Raw genomic sequence first — 9075 nt, 5'->3', positions numbered from 1 at the left:
GGAAGGTATTACTTACTCTTCACACCAGTAGGGCTTCTGCAGGTAATTCTACCAGTGCTGCAAAATCCCCCTTCATTTGTGTATTATTTTCAGAAGATCCAAGGTGCCTCCAGAAGGCATCAGCCCTGAAGGATGCAGTTAAGTCACCTTTTCCATCCCCCTTCTGCTGCAGAATCACTTCTTACATTGCAGAACATGCTCCCAGCCCATGTGAGGGCAGCTGCCACCCATCTGGCAGGCGGCTGCTGTTAATCCACAGGAATTCTCTTAGGAGATAGGGGAGGAGAAGGAAATTGCATATAGATGCAGAAATAAATAAAAACTCTTCAAAGCACCAGCATATTGCTACTTTTCAGGCACCCAGAGCCTTTCAGCCTTGTAAGCAACCAGTAACTGCAGAATTATGGATATATATATATACATAGAGAGAGAAACAGACAGACAGACAGGCAGACAGACAGACACACTTAGGGTTACACTTTCAAAGGCATGTGAGGTTTTCTGTCCTTGTGAGCTTAACAGTAGTCCTATAGCTGACGTGCCACGGGAAGCCCTGCTAACCTTATACAAGTCCAGTCAGCACCTCTGAAGTCAATGACAGCTTTGCCCCAGCAATAGCTCTGAAGAGCCACGTTGGCTCTTACGTTGCTGGAAGACAGTCCATTTCATACCGTTCAGGTTCTTTGAACTAACACCAGTCCCCAGACTTAGAGCGCCTGAAATATCTGCCATCAAGCTTCTTTATTTCTTTCTTACTTTTCCCAAGTGAACTCTTCTATAACTTCATTTTTAAATTGTTTTTAATGGAAAAATCTGGTTCCGTAATAAACTTGAAGTCTAACTTTGCTGGAATGTTATACAACCAGTCCTGCTGGGATTGAAGTAACAACAAATCGATAGAGATTAATGGTTGCATTTCCTCATACTTAAATTCCTCTTCTGGTGCAGGCCAGAAAACATTCTCACATGCATACTAGGAGGAAAAAGGTCTAGATTAAATAGCAAGAAAGGTGCACAGCTAGTTGGAAAAAAGATTGGGGATTTTTTAAATCCATATGACATTTCATTGTCGCAGGAGGAGGATCAAGTAATGTACCTAAGAGTTTTGTCACAAATCTGGTGCAGAGCAGGCAAAGGCAGAGCCTGCAAAGACAGGCAGACCAAACGGTATTAGAAAAGGCAAAGCTGGAGTATAACAGGTTGCGTCAGCTAAGAAAACACAAAACCTCACAGCTCAGCTGTGATCTAATGACAATACAGTTGACAGCTGGATGTGAGACAGTTGGTTGCAGCTTAGGTAGCAGCATGAGGGAGTATGGAAATGGAGGAAAAAACGCCCTGCCTGGCACAGCAGCTGCGCAGGAGTGGGCTGTGGGGCCCCAGATCTTGTGCTTGATGTTTTCTATGCACACATAACGAGAACCAGTGTGCACAGCCCCGAGATTCCAGCTGCTGGATCCGACTGCACCGTTTTTTTAGCAGGACTGGAGTTTTGCTCACCGCCTATGATATTGCCCCAATAACTTGAATGCAAACCTGATGTACTGAAACGAGCTTTGTGGCCAAGCCGAGTCTGATCCTTAGCAGGGGTGAAAGGAGGAGCAGCATGAAAGGCAGTAAATGTCCCCTACAGTTTTCTTAACTGGGAATTGCCTGCTAAACATCCAAATCATTATGCCATCTAACAGGGAGGGGATAGTAAGCAATTTATCTAAAAGACCATGTTGTTTCACCTAAACTAATTCATCCTGCCTCTCAAACACAACACCCTGTAGCCAGTGTAGACTGGCAACCCTTTAGTACACAAACTAAGATAAACGATCCTCTTGTCCATTAGTCATCTACGCTGTTCCCCTTAGGAGGACAAATTTTGGAATCGAAGTGATCCTGAACAACCTAAGGAATGGTCAAAAATCAAATAGATGATAGGACAAAGCGCTTAAGAGGGAAATGTCAAGTCGCCAACAAATGAGCACAACCTGCAGCTCTCACAAACAGTGACCTGCCAGGCAGCAGCGTGCAGAGACAGACCCATGGCCTTGAGAGGACCGGCAGCTGTGGGAGTCCTTAATATTGTGTGTCCACAAAACAAGAAAAAGCAAGTGCCATCCTGGGACATACCTGCAAGTGTTTTATGTAAGACAGAAGAAATTATTGTGCTCTGCTTGGCACTGGCACAGTCTCAGCTGGAGATCGGTATCCAGTTCGTGGTACCATGCTTTAAGGACAATGGAAGTGGGAGAAGGTCCAAAGGAGCTCTCCAGAATGACAAAAGTTTTAGAGGGTGCAGCCTGTGACAAAAGGCTGATGGAACAGGGATCTTAGGTGTGGATTAGGGAGGATGGGAAAAACCTGACAACAGTCTTAAATGCATCACATTTGTCATCTAGAGGACAGAGAGCTTTCTTCTTTTCCCTTCCATTAACTTTGGACATGAAGAATGAAAACCACCTAACCTAATTTCCAGGAAAAAAGAAGGAAGAATGATCTAAGATTAACACTGGAACAGGGTCCCTGGGGAGGCTGTGAAATCTGCCACTGAGGGACATAGGAGCAACTTGGAACACATGTTGGGGTGGGATACTTGGGTCTGTCTAGCCCATCCTCTGCCATGGGAGTCTATCTTGTGAAAAGCCTCCTGGCCCCGTGGTTCTATAATCTGTCATTTTCAGTAAGTCATACTAAATCCTGCTGTTCACGTGAGTTCTTTCACACATCTCCCAGACCAAAATCTCCCACAACAACACAGATTTCTTTCCGCCCATTATAAACTGGGGATGGGAGGTGTAATGTCTTCCGCTCTCTGCCTTTATTTGATGGAGTGGGTACAGCAGGACTGCTTTTTGTAGTGCTAACTTAGACCACCTGTTAGAGCATTTTCAGAGCTTTAATTTCTCCTTGGACCAGAGGACCAGATCTTCCTCATGTCAAAGTCCCTCAAGCTCCCCCTCAGGATCAGGTTTTGGGACCAAGATTCAAAACCAACTGCTTTTAAAAACAGCCAGTTATCTGGGAGATTGTACAGTTTATTCATGCAATGGTGTGATTTGGCTGAGACGAACTCTAAGACACTATGGCTCTTGCTCTGCAGCACCAGTATGGCTTATGAATACTTACTCTAGGAAATGCAAACTAGACATGCAGAGCTTGATTCACTTGCAATGTGGGCATCTCATATGGCACACCTAAGGCACCTGCCTAGGGCTGGCAGATACTATACAGGACCTACAGAAGATACACATGTTTCTGGACCGGCAGTTGGAGGTCAGGTGGGACTTTGTAGGGCAAAACAGCAACTCATCTGTGCTCAGGCAGCTAAACTGAGCCTATAGTCTAATCAGAGAGAAGTATTGGAACAGCAATGCATTTATGGGATCATTTATAGTGGGGTTCTTGGTGCATGGAAAAAAAATAACACAGTGCCATAGCAGTGACACTGCCGAGCAGAGAAGGGGGTTCCTGTCCATCCTGCAATGCAGGGGCTCCCAAACCGAAGGCTGCAGCATGCAGGCGCTACTTGTACCGAGACCAACTGCAATGCAGTGCCTGGTGGGACTCGCAGCAGGGTGCACGTGTCAAAGCTGAGGAAGGCAGCAGGCCAAGGGGATGGCTGGGATGGAGGCTAGTTCCCCAGCACGTTACTGCATCCAGATATCCTCATGGGCACTGCCTCCCCTTTCCTTGCTAAATCCATTGCTCCCAGACCCTCTGTTTTCCCTGGGTATGGAGCTGGCACAGCTCTGCATGGCCCCCAGATCCTGCTTCTGTACCACAATGATCGAGAGCACAATCAGGCACACTTCCTTCCACATTTATGCTAAAAGCACCCACCCCACACATATTTCCACTGTATTTGAGGCCTTGTGTAGTCTTGGCAGAAGTGGATGGATTTTGCCCAGAATACACAATTTAGTGCTAATTATCTCTTCCTGCTGGGCTTTAGAGCATAGAGCTTTCAGCTGAAGAACAACAGCTACAAGAGCTAATGGATTGCCCTGTTACCAGGAAGCAAACCCCTTACATAGCATGGAGAATCCTGCCCAAGGCAGGGAGAAAACCCAGTTCAGCAACAATAGAAGGACGGAACTCGTTAATTCTTCAGGGAAGAAGAGAGCATAATTAGACCTATAATAACCTTCCGTTAGTACTGCTCTGGGGATACCCCAACATAAAAGATCATCTCACCCCTCCCAAGGCATAACAAATTATTTTGTGAAAGTAAGAAAATAAAACTCACCTCTCAGAGTCAGTAAGGGGCTGCAGTGCAGAAAAGGAAGAAATAACTGTGGCTGAGATTCATTCCCATCCATTTCACATAGAGAAAAATTCCATACTTTCTGTTCTCATTTGAGGTGAGTATATAGTACATGAATTAAACCTTTGTTTTCTAAATGCCACTTCTCACATACATTTATCCCACATCTCAAATGGCCTCTAGGCCTCTGCAAAGGATCCATGGACAAACCACCTCTTTTTTCTGGAGATGTTCCCTGAGATGAGAAAGAGCTTTGCACCACTCTGCTGGCAATTCAGTCACAGGTAATGAATTAACAGCATATGGGAGTCACGCTTGGAGCCAATAATAATTTAATTCACCTGCACTGGTGCTCAACCATCTTGCAATAACTGTTGCAGAGCTGCTCTCTACCCAGCTGATTTAGGAAGCTTTATAGACCTACATGTGGTGATCATTTGATTCTAACACTGACATGTTACCTGAAGGAGAGTTCATAGTACCTCCTAGAATAGCAAGTATTTTGGCTGGTGGTGACCACATCTTAGCTTCTCTTTCAAATGCAGTTTTTTAGGCAAGGATGCTCACCTACTTGAAAATCCTTACAAGTGTAAGAAATAAAATACTGAAATATATAGCAGATGCTTCAGTACCTTGGATTAGGTCCATTATTGACACAGAACCAACTTTATAACCTTCTCAAAGACACTTTCTCACTTGCTCATATGGTGCACAGATGTAGGCTGCTGGCAGCAATCTGTGAGGCAGGGCGGGCAACTTCCAGATTTTCAGCTACCCTTTGTCTCCATTTCTAGTGTGAAATTTCTGGAAAGTTTATTCTCGTTTGTGGCTCTGTAGTTATCACACTAAAATAGGCTCATTATTGCTGTATTTTGGCTCCCCTTTGAAAACAGAAGAAGGCAAATGCAGCTTGATGAATGGAACAACACCGGGAGTTGGAGGCAAGGGGAGGTGTCTGGCCCCGGGAGCGTTGCTGCAGGCCAGTGAGATAATCCCGTGGCCTGATTGCCAAAGTGCAGAGGTTTTAGTGGAAGCTCTTTCAGCGAGCATGTTACTGCCAGTGGCAAAGGTCTTTACGGCTTGGAATTTCAACTACCGGCACTGAAAAGTAAAAGACTACAAGGAGTGAGATTTTTTTCTTCATGAATCACTTAAGGAAACAGCTGTACAAAGAGCTTGACACTCCTTTGCTGTGACCATCGCAAGCATGCTCCATCACTTTCAAAAGCAGTTTCCTGCCTATAGAACAAGTTGTCCAGTGGTGACTCACTGGGAAACGCTATCAGAATAAGAGAAATACCAGTTTGATTCCAGGGCAGATTTTCTTTTGTGTAACAATGGTAAATAATTCTGCTGCTTTATGACTAGTGATATTACTATGATGTATTGTGCAACAGGCTCAAATTATTCCAAAGTATAACTGCCTCCAGTTTTATCTGGCTGTAATATTTATCCTTAACTCGTTGTTTCTCGGAGAATGTTGGTTATCAGGAACAAAAAGCACTTTCAGGGCTGCAGTCTGCTTGCTTATAAACCCTTCTCACCCAAACACAGTAATAAGCATGTAAAATATATATTGAAGTCATTCTTCATAATGTTTTGTCCCATAACATCTGGAATTGAAGTCAACTTTGACATTGAAGTCAACTTTTTACTTTTACAAGCAATGCTTACTGAGCTAGTTGTATTAATAACCATACATTTGGTTTAATAAAATGGCAGAACGTACTCTTCCCATGTCACATGTGGACAGCCCCAGTTTCCAGGTGGGAGGTGGCTCCGCGGGCGATGCATGGGCAGGCACCGGGGGGCACCAGTGACCGGACACCCCGTCCCCAAGCCCCTGTTTGCCCCAGCCTTGGGGCTGCAGTGCCGGCATCACTGTCCCTCTGGCTTGGTTGGTCTACCCCTACTTCTTGCACATTTTCCACAGGATTCACGATGCCTCTTTTTGGTGCAGTCTCTACCTTAGCACTGTCCCAAGAGCCAGGAGAGACCCAACCCGACTGCTGCCCCCTTTGCTTGGTACAGGAGGAAGGAGCCTGGCAGCAGCCACCTGTGAGAGATGAGCACCACATCTGCCTCTTGTCAGGTAATACTGAGGATGCTCCTCAAACTCCTACCCTACCCATCTCCTCCAGGGACACCACACTTTTTTCCCCTCCCTTACTCTTTTTCTGGTAAAAAAAAGTCAATTGAAAAAGTAATCCAGAGGCAACGCCCACATAGAAAATATAGCTTTTGCAAAAATGATAAGCGACTCAAAACAGATCTGGCTGGTGAAGAATCAGGCAAGGTTGCTGGGCTGTAAAGGCTGACCAGGCCCAGAAACACAAGTATGGTTTTGTGCAGGATCATCAAGTCCAAAGCACTGGGCTTGCTGCAGGCACAGGGAGAGTTGCATAGCGCATGTGTGATTTAACTTGTTGCAGCAAACATGCAGCAAAGTCATGCCCTGTATGCTTTTCAGATGAGGTTTGGGATTTGAGCATTAAGTACAGATAGTCCATATAGCACAGGGCATCTGGCAATTCAACGGCAGATGACCTCCGTGCCGGACACGATGCTCCAGTCTCATCTGCACTGCAAGAGCTTTGCTCTTCCAGGGCTCCTACGCTTTACCGTGTAGGCATTACTGAAATTAAATCTCACAGCATGCCTTCAGGTAATGATTTGTATTTATCTTTCCTCTATAGATGGGGAAACTGGAGCAGAGAAAGAGATTTTTTTTTCTTCTGTAGAGAAATTTCAATTTTTTTTGTACTTAAATGTGATGTTCGTGGTCCAGGATTTCTGCCTCCCATTCCAATTATTCCAGCACTTGGTTAGAATACAGATAGAAAGCTATCCCCATTCTGCCACCTGGCTTTGAAAAAAAAAAGAGAAAAGGTAAGAAGGAAGACCCACTTGAAGTCCCAGTTCACAAAAATAAATGAACAGAAAAACAAAGCCCCCTGCGTGAAAACCGAAGTATATTCTCCAGTAGGGCAGCACACTGCAGAGCCAGGAAATATATAAAGATACCAAATAAAAATTGCACAGAGCAAAACACTGCAAGAGATTGAATGCTTAGGTTAAACCGTTAGAAATCTGCAATTATAGGGAGCTGAGAGGCCTATTCGCTAAGAGAACTGTGCATTTAAAAAGCAGAAATGACTGTATTTTCTGTTGGAACTTACTAAGGCTGAGACAGGCTGAGAGCTCTTTAAAGAGGGTCCCTCCTCCCTTCTTTCAGAGTTTGTCTGCAATTCAGATGAAATGGAGATACAGTGGTTTTCTTTGTGCCATAAATTAAATTTTATTTTGTTTTTCCGAATAACAAGGAAGACTCCAAGAAAATTTTTTAAGGGCAGTTTGATTACAGGATCAGATTTTACCACTTGGGTTTGCTGCGGAGCACCTACAAAGCCAGCCACTGCAAAGCTGGGACAACAAATACTGGCCGCATGTAAGGCAGGCCAGTTTCTTTGGTCCGTGGAAGAGTCGACACACCCAAGCCTCTTCCAGGCAGAACATTTTTCCTGAATGTCTAAAACTTCATCAAAGTATTGAAGAGGAGAGGGCAGCAGGGCCACCCCCACACCAGCCACATTGTTTCTCTCCTGCTGTTTCAGAAACACCTGATCCGTGCCCGACAGGACCGAGAAAGCACAGACAGCTGGCCCTAGCCTCTTGGCCCTTGAAGGGGCAGACCAGCTGCTCACTGGCAACCAGGCAGCCTGGCCATATACGAGTTTGTAAGGCCTCAGCACAGACTGCTCAACTCATGCTAAGGCAGAGACAGTGAGGCTGGGCTTTGACCTGGGATTGTTAGAAGGTGTGGTGGCAGTCAGCTGATAGCTATAAAAAACATTAACGTGGATTCAGGTCTGAAAACACTGCAGGGCCATCCTCTTTACAGAAGATATTTCATGTAGAGATTGGGTGAAGACCAGTGAGGACAATGACTATGGATACCTTTCTCTTTTGTTGTCATGGCTGATGGAAACAGTGAGTTCATGTATTCACTGGTATGATTTAGATAACAAAGGCCAGATCTAACGTAACAGTAAGTGCCTGTAATAGGTCTCAGCTGGATCTCAGATATGTAAGTCCAAAACTGAGACCTAACAGTATTCTTTAAGATTACCTTGGGTTTACCTGTGCTGAGCCCTATCTGTTGAGCTCTTATAACCCTCAGGCACTTAAGGACCCTGCTGCCATGGGGGCCAGGACCACTCCATTGCAAGTGGTCCAACGCTTCTTTCCTGCTCAAGCCAACGAGGTGAAGGACACCTGCTTTCTTGATCCCAAAACCTCCAGAGAGGCCTGACCTGCTGACGTACGCTGATGATTTCCACCTCCTTGTGGAACACAGCCACAACCACTGTTTTCCTTTAAAATTTGGGTGAAGAAGGTATCTGTCCCTCATTCAACAGGTTGTAGCTAGCATGCTCCCCAAGGAGGCTGTCTCCTATGCCCAGGGTTTCTGAAGTTGCACAGACTGGTCCTTCGGACACTGGGCAGTGCACAGGCATCTTCACTACCAAGGACTGCTCTTCCTGTAGAATTGGAGACATGTTCTCTCTAGTGCTTGAGCTTGTTCATCTTGCTCTTTTCTCCCTTCCTCATGCTCCCCTTTCGCCCAAATCCTGAATTACTTTCTACAGAGAAAAATGCCCTCAATGAAAGGAAAGAGAGTGCCCAAGCCCTGCCCTGAAAGAGCCTGGGTCAGCTGGGGTACAGTTTTAGTCACTAAGGTGATGGACAGATTTAATAGGGTGTTGGCTTCCTCCTAATGACAGGAATAGTCTTACCTTTTGGATATGGGCAGCAGTAGG

The sequence above is a fragment of the Apteryx mantelli genome, chromosome 2 (assembly GCF_036417845.1).
Source record: "Apteryx mantelli isolate bAptMan1 chromosome 2, bAptMan1.hap1, whole genome shotgun sequence".
Taxonomy (NCBI): Eukaryota; Metazoa; Chordata; class Aves; order Apterygiformes; family Apterygidae; genus Apteryx; species Apteryx mantelli.
The sequence above is the reverse complement of the archived record's forward strand: the minus strand, read 5'-3'. Positions refer to the sequence as shown.